The sequence below is a fragment of the Drosophila montana genome, unplaced genomic scaffold (genome assembly GCF_035044405.1).
Source record: "Drosophila montana isolate Dmon_TW-CO22-7 unplaced genomic scaffold, ASM3504440v1 contig_318_1, whole genome shotgun sequence".
NCBI lineage: Eukaryota > Metazoa > Arthropoda > Insecta > Diptera > Drosophilidae > Drosophila > Drosophila montana.
The window spans coordinates 53,658-69,042 of record NW_026998068.1 but is presented as its reverse complement, the minus strand read 5'-3'; the positions used below and the strand labels follow the sequence as shown (position 1 = coordinate 69,042).

Below are 15,385 nucleotides of genomic sequence, written 5' to 3'. Positions count from 1 at the left end.
CAACAATAATATTCCATACTTTAATTAAGTTTCAAATAATTTGGGGGAGAGAAGACAAATCCTAACACAGGCTAACTAATCTACGCATAATCTGGACAGTGGACAACACTTAAGCATTCGTCAAATGCTCAGTTCGTCAGTTTGACTGACGAACGGCATTCAAGGAACGCTACCTTGAAGGCTATTTGGTTTCTGTCGCACTTCTGTGCACCCTTAGGGTATGCTGTGTGACAGGTGCGGCGCAGGATCGGCTCTATATCGTCCTGGGTCACCTGTCTCCGAAGCTCATTTAACTACGGCCAGCACACACCAAACGTTAACACAGAGTGGGACAAAACAAATAGAAAACATTAAACAAACTCTAGTAAGACCTACCCTAATATCACATTTTATCACAGGCTATTTTGTCATGGCGGCTACCACCAGGCTACGATGGACGGTCGCGAACGTTCGCCAACTAGCAAACGTGACTTACCGTCATCAACCGCGACAAGAAAACTCCCCATGTTAATGGACACCATGGCAAGATCCGTCTCCGTCGCTCTTCTGGCCATTCTTGGGATATGCTGTGTGACAGATGCGGCGCAGGCTCGATTCTATATCGTCCTGGGTCACCTGTCTCCGAAGCTCGTATAACTACGTCCAGCATACATCCAACATTGACACAAAATGAGACAAAAACTACTAATTGAATAAATAACATCTGACTAAACTACCCTAATATCACATTTTTTTAATCATGAGATGCCTTTGTCGTTGCGGCTACCACCAGGCGAATGATGGACAGTCGCAAACGTTTCGCCAACATGCGAACGGCCATCAACCACTACAAGAAAAACCCCTCATGCTTATGGATGGATATTCAGATAACCTCTACTTCCGTCGTGCTTCTCGGATTCCACTACACGCTGCGCGATTATGAGCTACCTACTCGTGCCACATAAGACTTCAGCGGTGTGGGTCCTGAAGCCAAGGGAGTCCTTTTCTCTGTACCTTCATTTATATCGTATTTATTTTTCTTTGATTACACACCGACTTCAAAGAAGCCGAGTGCTTCTTCAATTGGGCGCCATATTGTTACGGAACTGCTTGTTTCTCAGTGGGCCGCGCCGGCTGGCTCATCGGATTCTCTGGGTGCAGTCCCATCCCTGGCCCGCAGTCCGCACAATCGATAACAACAAAGCTACACGTCTGTAGCAAAACAGACTCACACAACACTACTCAAAATGAACCACATAATCGATAACAAATATTCGGAACTGCTAACTCATGAACAAAATAAACAGCTGTAACAACTATGAAAATGTAAACAACAAAGGTGAGACACTCAATATAAATTAACAAAAAAACACTATTTATCCACCTTACTCTTCCAGATCGGGCCCCGGTTCCGGACCCAGCGTACCCGCCCTACCATGAGACGATCACCTACACTCGTCTCCCTCATTTTGGCCACTAAATGGCCTACATTAGCCCGTGTCGGCCATCATGCCCACTCTCCCCAACAATATTACTTTAGCCGGACATGCTTTCTTTCAATATGTGCGTATAATTGGTTGCGTTTTCTTAAAATTTATAACAATTATAATCATCGCTTATGGCATTTATCTTGCAGCTATTTAGAATCTCATGCAAGTGGATACTTCGTTAACTTCACAGGTGCGTATAATGGTTTGTGTAATCTTATAATTATTGGCATTAATATTTCTTTTATTTCTTTCTAATTTGCACGAGGATCTCTATTCAGATAAATTAGTATTCATGCACGTGAACATTTCTTCTCCGGGTGCGTATTAATGTTGCATATATTTATACTTATGGACAAAGTGTATTAATTCCTAAATTTTTCTCTTATCTTATAGAATTCATTTTTTTATTTTAACAGCACTAAATGGAACAGGCGACGAAATACTACAAAGATATTGCTAGTCGCCGCAAAAGAAACACGCAAGGAGGCAATTTAGAGGCAATCGTTGCGCCGATTTAGGAACAATGGCCCACACAAATACTTAAAACTGGGTATGTCACGATAATCAGTCGTGCAACAGGTAGGTGATATAGATCTGTATTAAATCGCTTAATTCTACCTTACCCTACCTAAAGAGCTCTCTGGGGGTGGTAAGGGGCGATATAAATGGGTAAATTCCAATTAGGTAAGTATGTGAGCATAGTTCGCGCAAGTGTTAATTTTAAATTTTTATATTTTACAGGCGCAGATGCATCACCTTTGGAGTTTCCCTCACCGTTCGCACTCTAAAGTGAAGCTCGGCGTAAGTGCCTATGTATGTATAGATATAATTTATAAATACAAAAATAACTAAATTTAACGACAAAAAAAAATCTGCTCCTTTTCAGGGAGTACAATTAGGAGTCTTCTTCTGACTCTGCCAAGGGCTCGAACGAGGATGGGCAAAAATGGAACGGACTCACTCGGAGGATGTGGGCGTGGTCTCGCCTGTGGCCGCTTCTTCGTTGTTGGAGCCCGGTCGTTGGTGGCTCGTCTCGTCGCCTTCAGGGTTGCGCCGACGCTTGCTGGCGGCGTCGCGGATATGGCTGGTGTGCGCCGCTGAGCCGAATCCTGGCCTTTGGTATGTTTCGTGGGCCTCTCTGGTGCGCGAGCTGGTCTCCTTGTTGCCGGAGCCGTTAATTTTTGTTCTTATTTGGTTCGTCTCTCGTCGCACTTAAGTTTTAAGTCTCTTTTAATTTTTTTATATTTTGTGACTCGAGCGGTTTAATTTATATATATTTATTAAATTGCAAAAAAAACACAAAACCAAAACTTTTATTTGTCTGTTAAGTCATTTGTTATTACGCGCCGGCTTAACTTGCCAGAAGGGAAAAAATTCGAATCTTTTGAGCAGATATGCAATATAAAAATTTTATGCTCACTTCGAGCTGGCACGCCCGCCGTTAACCGCTGATCAAATCGAACTCCTCGTACATTTTGGGCAGCCACACCATCGGTGCCGAATTTCGGCACACGCATACATTTGCGAGGCGGGCACCGTTGCTGCTCATCTGCACAGCTGCATTTTTTTGGGTCAACGGCCCAAATGAAGGCCAAGGGCATATCCAAGGGCATGCGATCCACTCTCCTCATATTCTCTTTAAGAGCGAACCGGGCGGCCAATAGCAATCGTCGCTTTTGGCGCCGTGGATCGCATGTCTGGCGTTGCCACCCTTCAAAAATTTGGGCTCCACCGTGGGCCCAGCTTCACCCCGCATACTCTGACCATATGACAAAAAGATATCGGCGTGGCCGATAATATCGCACGCAACCAACTAAGTAACCCTCGGTGCTGCCGATAACGTCAAATGCAACATCTTCCAGTAAAGACAACAATGCTATCAATAACCAAAGAGCATATTGATGGGACATGCCGTACAAGAAATCTGGGCACTAAAAAATCGGTGACATGTATTTTGTTTCCTTTACTGTAAGCGAATAAGAGACATCATATGTATATCCACTAACCAAATAACATATAGACCGTACAAACCCTACTTTCGATGGTGACATTCGATAGAACGAGCTAAAATGAAGGAATTTCGCATCGACGGGGCAACCCTTTCATTATTTCATATTACTCGTCCCCTCAAAAGGGAAGATATGCCACCGACTTTTGAGAAAAATTGAATTTGTGGGCATTTTTGCTTGTGCGGACACATGCACACACAAACATTTAAACGGTACGTAGACAAATTGAAAGAGCACTGAGAGTAAGCCAAGCAGTTTCCTGTAGTGGGAGCGAGATAAAAAACAGCGATGCCGTTCTGTCGCACAAATCATATGGATAAGAGTAAGCCAAAGCAGTTTCTTGTAGAGTGAGCGAGTAAAAAGGCAGCGTTGCCGTTCCACGACACAGGCCATATGTATTCTTACTCTCTTGCTCTGAGAGCATGCGGGCATGTCTCGAACCCGAACAAAAACGAAGGCGAGTTTGGACCAGCCGCAAAAAAAACGAATGTCACCAACAAAAGTACGGTTTGTCCAGTCTATATGTTATTTGGTTAGTGCTAATATACATTCATATATATATGTATATAGCAACCGATCATTATAATTACAAAGGTTGGTGTTCCTTGGTATTATTTGCTTAAGTAGATATCCGGTAATAAATTCATCTGTTTTAACATTGGTTCCCCAGGTCGATGGAACGACTGACTTATATACCGTCAATCAAATCATAGTATATACATATATATATTTCGAAGAATGTATGTATGTACCAAAGGGAGAAATATATATATATATATATATATTTCGAAGAATGTATGTATGTACCAAAGGGAGAAATAAGTAGTAATTGTAATAAGAATAATAAGAATAAAAAAGAGAAGAACAACAGTTATCGTAGTCGTGTGTGGTGAGTTCGAACCACTGAGAGTCGGTGAGAGAGAGAGAGAGAGCGACTCTTACTCTCCCTCGATGAGTGTGGCCCGTGCATAGAGTTGTTGGTGTGCGTGCAGTTCTTTGTCAGCTGATTCGTGTAAGGACACAAAGCAAGCGTTGCAAGAAGGAAAAGCGGTTACCGCTGGTTTTCGTTGCTTTGCAAGAAGCAAAAGCGGTTACCGCTGGTTTTCGATGTGTTGCAAAAAGCAAAAGCGGTTACCGCTGGTTTTCGTTGGTAATCGTTGCGTTGCGAGGCAAAGAATTGATGTGCACAGACGAAAGTAAATGGTCTGAGCGAACGGACGTGATTGCGCACTTCGAAAATTAGAAAAGAGGAAGAAATGCCACCAACAAAGATGCCAGGACTCGCTGCTCGAGGTGAAAATCCAATGGATTCACCGGTCAATCCGACATATATATATATATATATATAAATAAAGCAACCGACCATTATAATTACAAAGGTTGGTATTCCTTGGTATTATTTGCTCTAGTAGATATCCGGTAATAAATTAATCTGTGTTAACATTGTATATATATATATATATATATATATATATATATATATATATATATATATATATTAGCTAGTTGCCATTTCTAAGTATATATATATATATATATATATATATATATATATATATATATATATATATTACTTAGAAATGGCAACTAGCAACGATGGACTCATACAGGTTATTGCACGATTGGGTGAAACGTCCATCAACCTGCCTATTGTTCGGTACAATGAGAAGGACACCAGAGAATAGCGCCATGGCTATTCTTTTTACCAATGGAATGGACCGTAGGCAATTGATATTTTTGTTTTCAAGCATATGAAAGCGATTGCAAGCATTAAAAAAAGACGTCTCCACACGAAATATTTCTTTAAAAAAATGTTAATTTTTTTCGGGTACGTCCATAAACCAGAATACTCCAATCCCCTTCCATAATATATGAAGCCATTACTTGTGTTAATAGTTCGTTGGTTGGCAACATTTAATTAGCACTTAAAAACATCCAAACACTTCGTTGTATGTGCTCATTAAGATTTAACGTAAGCAGTACATCATCGTCGTCGTTGAACTCTTGATCTTCCTCAAAATTATCGAGGTCAACCAGGTTTTCCAATGAACGTTGGTGCTTTTGGCAATGCTAAAGTACCTAATATATTTTCAAATTTCACGTTTTTGCAGTTTTTTTTCACAATACTCGAACTGTCTGCCATTTACAGAGATGCTAGATTTTAAATTTTCCCAATGTAGGCAGCAGTTTCACATCTTCAATAAATTTCCTTCACTCGCAAAAAATGTATTACAATTTTATTACAAACTGAATATCTTACGAATTTTTATAAGTTGGACTTGAAGAAATGTGAACACATGGTGCATTGTTAATGTATGTTAATGTCAAATCCATTCCTTAATATAGCATGTACAAATACAACATTTCTTATTCGAAATTACCAGGACAAGAGCGTTTATATGTGGCACTGTTAATATACATATTTTATGAATATTAAATTTAGTGAATTTAACTCTATATTTAGTGTTTTTAACTGTAAATATCATATTTTTTGGCTACGTCAAATTTTTTTTAAATTACTTTTTAATGTTTGATGCACACCTAAATTTAGATTAGATAACCCAATACTTTAAATAAAGAAAATGTTTAAATTAACGAATATTTATGGTAAAGTATGTTATTGCTGTTGAACAGTGGATTTTAAGTTATTTATGTAAGTTATTTAATATAAACGGTTTTCTTATTAAATATTTTAATCAAAGATTCAACACACTTAGAGGCATAAATGCTGTGTTTAGGATGGCAAAAGAAAACATATACGCGTTTGCATATAATATTTCCATAAATACATATTTTATATTTAACTTTAAATATTTTGAATGGTTTATCTTAAATTAGATAAAAATTAAATAACAAAATTTATTTGATATGGTTTAAAATGCTTAGTAGATTCGACAGAAGGAACATATTTAGCCGAATATAAAAATTACCTTCATAATTGAAGTTAAAAAAATAAAACCTAATTTTAAGTAATTTAATCACAATCGTAGGGTTATTTCTTTTAATGGGAAACGGTCAGCTTTAAATTATGCCCTGGACCCATCGACAAAAATAAAAAGTTAAGATTGTTTTTATTCGTCTACGATGAATAAAGCTATGGGTGTCGCTAGGCGTCCTGCCAAATCCAATGTTCTTGGTGTTCCGGTGGATCACAGTGTAAATCGATTTTCGGATCCCTTACGTAGAATGCTGAAAAAATGATATAATGATTTAACGGCAAGTGCCGGAGCGATGTTTATTAATAAGTCTAAGCTATTCTTACAAAACTAAAACTAAAGCCATTAGCAACACCTTGGCAGAGGAGGATGGAACCGACGAAAACCAGGCATTGGACGGCCCCTCGTTGAAGTTCTTGGATAATGCTTAGATTGTGGTCGTCCCATGGCCAATGATGTTTAGAAACGGGTAAGCCGCAATGCCTGGGGTTTTATTTAGGGTTTCGCGACGATTCACATCATTGGTATTGTTGATGACGGCTAAGCGCTCAAAAGTGACGAGCTCTGTGCCATTGATTGTTGCTTCTGGACCTTCGTCAGAGCTGACTCAAGCTGGGCATTCATGATCATGATGCCATCATCCACATACGTGATGGATTTCAGGTGACAGGATTTAGTGTGGCAGATTGCCGTGCCTTCAGGGGTAAGCCACGTGCGCAGGTGTCGTCGGTCGCCAGTTTGCAAAATGATGAGTAGGTTTTCGTGGCATAGCTGGTGACTGCTAGGACTTCGTTGTCGCATTCAGCTAGATTATTTATTATATGACATGAATTAGTATATGGACAATGTTCTATCTGTTTCTGTGTCTCTGTGTTTATTGGTACTCTACATACATATTTTGGTATGGTGAAAGAACCCTCCCCTCCCCGCTTGAACAGTTTCCTCCGCGCACAAGGAGGTCAGTTTGTCTTCTTATCTCTCCTACAACAAATACCATTTCTGCCTGTTCGCGTTGCTTCATTCTAGCTTCTGATTCATTTTGATTGTACATTTGATCGATTCGCTGACTTCATCGGTAGATGCGTAAGTTATATAGATCGGTTTCTTGCCCTTCGCGGAGTGCAGTGGTCGGTTACACTCTACGGTAGTTCGACATTGTGTCGATCCTCTTCTCAACACTATTGGTTACAACATTGTAAATTTTGTGGGTTGAAAATTAATCAATGTGCAGCATTTTTCCAGGTTAAGATGGTGTTGCGGTCTCTCCAAAAAGCTGATTCTTCGGATGACTGTCATTTTTAGCTTGCCAATGTTGGCAGATCGCAATGGACTGACCCCGTTTGGCTTGATAGAATGATTTTGTGAAATCTTGGTATTTGAGTATGACATTCTCAGCCTCTCCAATCCGAAGAACGATATAAGCGTGAACAGACTTATCCGTTCCGCGTATTCTTGTATGGCTTCTACGCGCCGCTCATGCTTACTATAAAACCATGGTATTCTATGCTTTCTGTGAAATTATAATTTTTTCCTCTGGAAACTTTCATATTAGCGTCTTAAAAACCCAGCATATGTGCTTAACTTGATCATTTCCATTCTCAGAGAATATTATAACGTCAGCAACGTAAACATAGCACGTTTTGCCAATCTGTTCACGCAGCTCGTCGTCGATCGCTCATTGGGAGATGATTCCAGCATTCTTTAGCCCGAACGATAGTCGATAGAACTCATTCGCCGCTTACGCAGAAAAAAATCTGTTTAATCTTACTTCGTTATGAAGCTTTACCCAAATTGGCCAATATCATAGGAATGTTGGATTGGGTACTTATCGGCAATAGTTCGCTGATTTAGCTTCCTAAAGTCGATGACAAGGCACTAATTCTCACTACCTTTTTCGTCACAACCCTTTATATAAAAGGGTTTTTATCGAGTAGACTGGGTGTTCGTCTTTCTTGCGGATTTCGGCCACAACTGACGTATTAAATGGCAGGTCGTTAAAGGTCGAAAATGACTTAGCTCCATTAAGGACCATGCTCTTGAATTCGGCTTTCACGGACTCTAGCACGAAGATATCATCAACATAATTGAAATTAACATTGTCACAATATTGGTGCTATAGCCTTTCCTTCACAGACCCATTATTGATGGTACAATTCTCAATATCTAAGGCCGGTCCCAGTCGCGTTAGCAAGTCGAACCGTATGATACTATCGAACGGTGGCAGAGAGTCCAGTAAAAAGAACGAAGATGTCTTACCGAATGTTAACTCGACACTCCTGGTGGATCTTGTTAGAACAATGAATGGAAGTGACGGTAAAAGAAGGATTGACCGGACATTTTTAGCTCCTTCACGGGGTTAATATAATTCTTGGACGCTCCTGTGTCAATTTGGATACTTACATTTCTACCAGCCAGCAGTTATTCGATAAACGGTAGCAGAGAGCATTCCCTAAAAAATGTATTAAATCGTTATCACACTTCGAGTCGGAGTCGCCTTGAAGCTCGGCTACCCCGGCTGTGGCCGCATTATTGTAGTATTGAGCTTTGTCATCAGAGGCATGCTGTACAGCATTGTGCCACTGCTGACGCCCTGCCTGTCATACTTTTGAACATATTTTGCCTTTTCGGGCCTGTACACTTTACCTTGAGTGATAGTGGCTTGGCCTTTCCCAAAATATGTACGCTGCCTAATTTGTAACAATGGAGGATCTACTTCCATGTGTTTTGTCGGCTGACCCTGACCTTCGTTGGTATTCTGATTTTTGCTGGCATTGTTTTGCTGCTGTTAACCTTGTTTTTTTTTTTAATTGGTGAATTCTTTGTTGACACCGTTGTTCTTCTTATATTATTAAGACTCGATAATTGGTGTGGCTGTTGGGTAGAGGCGGCGGCAAGTAGTGCGGTGAGTTGCGAGTTCGAACCCTGCAAGGAAACGTTTTTTTGTTTAATTTATCTTTATTACTACTAAAGCAAACGAGCGCGTAGCTCGAGCTGCATTCGGTGTTGGAAGAATAGGGTTCAGGGTTTCCTCTGGTAGGGAGCTCCCGACTGGAACCTCTTACTTGTTGTTTCTTATAATAGTAACAGCTCTACAATGTTTGCTTCTGTCTTCATATGGTTTATAATGTTGGTATCGGTGGCGGATTGTCTCCAAGCTACTTACTCGTCTTCAATGCCGTTGATCTGATTTAATTATGTCTATTGTATTTCCCATCTAACGTTCGGATCTACAGATATATTATGATATGCCCTATCTGCCCTATGCCCTTCTAAACGCAAATAATCATATGTTGTTTTACTATATTGAGTTGAGAATTTAATTATTCCTTTATTTATTTATTTTTTATTTGTTTACTTATGTCAACCTAAGTATTTAAAACATTAGAATAGCAAAATTCGTAACAAAAATCTTAATCAGAATACAAATATATCTATTATTATCACTAACACGTTGCAGGTGTTTTATTCGCTCGTCCGGCTATCTATGCCACTTTTCACAGCTAAATTTGTCAGTGACGTTATTACAGTCTACAGCTAAGAAGAAAGGTATTATTAGTGAAAAAAAAATTTGTAACATAAAAATTAGAGTAACCTAAAGTAACTATATTATTTTTGAATATTAAAAATTTAGAAAAATGGTAGAAAAAAATATATGAAAAAAGTAAATAAATTTACAAAATGCTATAGAATGTTAAGTTGATAGAGTATAGAGATAGTAGATTTACTGACCCGGTGGTGGAAATATGTAGGCCGTCTGAAAAGTTATACCCCTACTCATAGCTGGAAATGGTCAGTGAGTTCCCGACGATATCCTGAAAGCAAGGGGTGCTGAGAGTTCCATGGAGAATACGTGGTTCAATCTACTATAAGCATTGCATAATACGCGAAATGACTTTTGCAATGCGTAGTCTGTCGTGCATGTAGAAGGTAACCGGGCCCCAACTTAAAACTCGTAATGCAAAAAGTAGAAAATGCTTTTGAGCTGATTCAATGCGATCCTGACTATTATCATAATGCGGAAACCAGATACATGAGCTTTATTCATGTAAAAGACGTACAGGCGAGATGTACTGAAGTTTGGTTATGAAGAGATCTTTAAACTCCCTAGACCAATGTTTAATGAAGCCAAGAGCACCTTAGGCTTCATTAACAATGGTAACGATATGGAGATTTAAGAAGAGTGTTCGGTTCAGCAGCTAAAAATTAAATTAAATTAAATTAAATTGCCTGCGAGGTAAGCAATGTTATAAGCATATAAATAAAATAAAAACTATTGCATGAATTTATATTATTATTGCTGTATTTTTATAACACCATAAACGTCTCGCTATTAAGTGCTAATATAAAAGCTTGCTAGCCCAACATTTTGGTGACCTCGACGCGAACTTTTAACATTGTATTGTTGCATAAAATTATTTAAATTAAAATTGAGCTGGTTATTGTTGGTTTCGGCAGCAATTGGAAAACGCTCTTACGTACAAACATACATATGTACGAGAAAGTGTCGTGCGGTAAATTGCAGTAAAGCGGAGTCTGGGTACGTAAGCATATATACACATATATACAGACGCGTTGGCTCTCGCTTTCTGCATTCTGCTTGTGCTTTGATTCGCCTAACTGCTGCGCGCGCTTAAGAGTACAGTGCTGACAATAAGTCAACTGTCAAAGAACTTTCGTGTGTAGTTTTCTTCGGTTTTTTTTCGTTTCTTCGGTTGCCATGGAAAGTTCTACTGCTGAATCGCTGGCCCAGACTACAAACAGAATGTCATGTTTAAAGCGCAAGGTGGCGTCCTCGTATGAGCGGTTGCAGGCGCTACAATCTAGCCTCAACCAAACGCACTTGGCCAAAACTGATGAAATTGCATTGTCGGTTCTGCTCAAACGGATTGAAAATGGAATCTGCATTTGAAGACGCTCAAAACAAATTGAAAGAACTAGATTTTGACGAAATCGTCAGTGAGCTACGCGAGGCTTTTGGTGAGCTTGCAGTAACTTCGGAGACTTCGGTGCGGTTTGAAATCGCTAAGCGCAGTAGAGCGTTGCCGTCCAGCTCCACATTTGTAAATGAGCCTATTGCTGCTGCGTCAATGACTAGATCCAGAGCGTGGGCGACCTTACCGCCAATCAAATTTCAGATTTCTTTTCAATGTTAACAACTGTAATCGAAAATCATCCCGAACTCACAAACATTGAAAAAATGCAGCATTTGCGGCTCTGCTTGAAGGACTCTGCGCTGGATACCATTCGATCACTGGAAATATCATAGGTTAATTATTCCATAGCACTAAATTGATTACAAAAGCGATTTTATAACCGTCGATTAGTATTTCAGGCACACATCGTTGAACTGCTGGGGCTCAAGAAGGAAGAGAATGGCTTCGCTGGCATGCTGCGTGAATTGTCGGATAAGTTTAATGCCCATATTCGTGCTCTCACCAGTTTGGGTAGCAAGGAGCAAATTTCTGGTTGCATCATTGTTCAGGTGCTACTTCAAAAAGTGGCTCCTGTTACGCAGGCGAAGTGGGAAGAGAAGCTGGAGGATCCCGCCTTTGCAAATTTAATTCCATCATGGGCACAAATTGCCACATTTTTAGAGCAACGCTGCAGAACCCTAGAGAGTGTGGATTATGATATGGCAACCTATACGCCGAGCTCTCAGGTGGGCAAGAACATAAAGACTAACCCCAGTAGGACACCACTCGTTGTTGGTAACTCAATGGCCACTGTTTGCGTATTTTGTAATGGTGAAGAGCATAATATATGGCAATGCCCGAGATTTGGCAATTTGTCTCCAGAGATGCGTCTCAAGGAAGCAAAACGATTATCTTTATGCCTCAAATGCCTTAAAAGGGGACATCTTTTACGAACATGCAATTCCGGAACTTGTCGCACATGTGGCTCCAAACACCATACTTGCTGCATTTAGACGTTTTGCCTTCGATTCCTCACTCTGTCACTCCTACTGCAGCTTCTTCAGCCCCCGCCTCTACCTTTCTTGTTGCCCACAACCTCAGCAGCGATGTTGTGTTCCTAGCCGCTGCTATTGTACTAGTTAAAAATCGGTCTGGGACTCTAGTTCCGTCATTTTGTCAGGAATTTCCAAAGGTTGCCAACAGGACCATATTCCGTGCGACTCCCTTTCAAACTCAGTCTGGATCAATTAAGTGAACCTTATCAACAGGCATTTCGCAGATTTATATCGCTTGAGAGAAAGTTGCACTTTGATACCAACCGTAAATCTCAGTATTGCGCGCTCATGCAGGAGTATATGGAGCCATATGATTCTTGTCCCTCCAGAATCGTTACGTCTATGCAAATATTTTCTTCCTCATCATTGCGTGCTGAAGGAACAAAGCACGAGCACCAAACTTCATGTCGTCTTTGATGGTTCAGCTGTCACCAGCACTGGATGTTCGCAGAATGGAGTGTTGATGGCTGGGCCCGTCATACAACCGAAGCTTATTAACATTTTGATGCGATTTCGTACGTTTCCTGTTGCCCTTACTGGATACATTGGCAAGATCGCTGTGTTAGAGTTACCGTCCCAGATAACTACCTACAATGCATCTTGTGGCGAAATTCTACTGATTCTGAAATAAGTGTCATCAAGTTGGACACAGTTACGTATGGCACGAAACCAGCCTCCTCCAAAACTTTGGGCCTTGCTTGGGATCCTTCAACAGATAAATTAATGTCTTCCCTCACGCCTGCCAATCAGACCCTTAAACCTTGCAAGAGATCTGTTCTGTCCACTATAGCTCGTTTTTAGGATTAATTGGATTCCACTAGGATTAATTGGACCAGTCATCGTTAGGGCCAAGATCTTTATGCAGCTTCTGTGGAAGGAAAACTTGGAGTGGGATGAGAGTCTTCCAACTTCTCTAAATACTGCCTGGCAGGAAATTTGCCAAACTCTCAGCAATGTCCAATTATCCACCTTCCCTCGGTTGGTTTGCAATTCAATGTGCGATGTAGAGGTTCACGGTTTCTGTGACGCCAGCATTACTGCGTACGGAGCTTGCATTTACGTGGTTTCAAAGGGACATCATTCGAGTTCACGTCTATTTTGCTCTAAATCACGAGTGGCTCCACTTAAAACTCTTACGGTACCAAAACTCGAGCTTTGTTAGCCCAATTGATGCAGGAAGTAGCTGAAATGAAACTATTTACCGGTACATTCCATTGTTGGTCAGATTCATCAATATGTCTATCATAGATCCGAAATGACTCGTCGAAGTTCAACGTATTCGTTGCAAATCGGATAGCCAACATCCAGGAACTCACAGCGGGCTTCCAGTGGCATTATGTTCCAACAGCCAGTAATCTAGCTGATATTCTCTCCAGAGGGGCCACTCCCAACGAGCTTATAGAGTCAAAACTTTGGCCATGTGGTCCTGAATTTTTGACTGGTCCACAAGAGTGCTGGCCCTCGTCTTGTCTTCTTGACAAACCAATACTGGAGTTACGCAAAAGAGTGCTGCTCATCACAGATCCTGTAGATGATGCCATATTAAGGTGCATATGTGAATTCTTTTTCTGCCATTCAAGTTTATCCATCATATTCGGCGCCCCGGACATTTGATCTCCGACATACGTTTTGAATCGTTAATACTTTTACGAAACGTTCAAAAGGGTTCTCTATGGGATGATATAAAGAACGTGGAATCAAAGGGCGTGGTCACTCGTTCCAGTATACTCTCATCATTATTGCCCTTTCAGGATGAATTTTGTATTCTTCGAGTTGGTGGGCGCCTGGATAAGTCAAACCTTCCTTATGAGGCCCGTCATCCAGTTACCATTGCAATTGTCACTCACTTTCATGAGCGGAATCTCCATGCTGGACCACGAGCCTTGTTGGGAGCAATTCGTCTGCAGTATTGGCCGATTGGTGGAAATAAAACAGTTTCCAGCATAGTAAACAAATGCATCAGATGTTTCCGGAACAAGCACCGCTTGATGGAGCGCGTAATGGCTAATCTTCCAAAGCAGCGATTTGTTGAAACTCGATTTGATATAACTGGTGTGGACTTCTGCGGACCATTCTTCTACAGGCCTGACACTCGAAACAAAGCTCCTATAAAATGCTACATCAGCGTATTTATTTGCTTCGCCACGAACGCCATTCAAGCAAGCCACGTCAGATTTAGTCTGACAATGCTACCAACTTTGTCGGCGCCAAAAACGAGTTGGTAGAGCTCAAAAATCTCTTCCTCAGTAGCTCTCAAGAGGCTGTGCTCCAGTTTTGTTTGGCGGACACAATTGACTGGCGCTTCATTCCACCGCGCTCCCCTCACTTTGGTGGCCTTTGGAAAAACTGCAAAACATCACTTCTATCGGGTTGTGGGGTCAACTGTTCTGGGATTCGAAGAGCTTCGTACCCTTGTGTGCCACATAACGGCAGTCATTAGTTCTAGACCACTGCTTCCCATTTCAGAAGATCCAGAAGACCTTAATGTTCTTACCCCAGCTCATTTTTTGGTTGGAGGCCCACAATCCACGATCACAGAACCCGATGTGACACGGCTCAATTTTAATCGTCTGGATGGCTGGCAGCGATGGATGGCTGGTCTCGCTGGCGAGAAGACTATTTAAATCTTCTTCAACTACGTTCCAAATGGCAGACTCCCAAGTCTGGTGTGGCTCTCAACGACATCGTTCTTGTCAAAGACGAGAACTTACCTCCTTTGAAATGGCCGCTAGCTAGAGTGGTTGAATTGGTAAAAGGAACTGATGACATCACACTCGTTGCAGTCATAAAGCGAGCAACTATTAGTTGCTGTGTCTGCTTCCCCTTAACGATCCTGTTGAAGCTCAATTGTTCAATGGGGGAAGTATGTTCGGTTCAGCAGCTTAAAATTAAATTAGAATTATGTTTGCTTAACATTTCAATTACATCTTGCCCTGCGAGGCAAGCAATGTAACTATTTTGTTTGTTTTGGCGCTTCTCGCATATCATAAAATAGCTCAATAT

General features: G+C 40.9%; 1 long non-coding RNA gene across 7 annotated transcripts; it reads left to right on the top strand.

Moving 5' to 3' along the window:
• Positions 1 to 1,113: 1,113 nt before the first annotated feature.
• Positions 1,114 to 2,779, top strand: LOC135431218 (uncharacterized). 7 transcript variants are annotated; one of them, XR_010436764.1, is made up of 8 exons: positions 1,114 to 1,318; positions 1,377 to 1,542; positions 1,616 to 1,659; positions 1,748 to 1,786; positions 1,863 to 2,048; positions 2,104 to 2,153; positions 2,211 to 2,282; positions 2,356 to 2,779. It is a non-coding gene; the product is annotated as an uncharacterized LOC135431218 (long non-coding RNA). The 7 variants fall into 7 exon arrangements; XR_010436760.1 differs by having other exon boundaries at positions 1,132 to 1,318; positions 1,863 to 2,019; XR_010436765.1 differs by lacking the exon at positions 2,104 to 2,153 and having other exon boundaries at positions 1,863 to 2,019.
• The last annotated feature ends 12,606 nt before the right edge of the window (positions 2,780 to 15,385 follow it).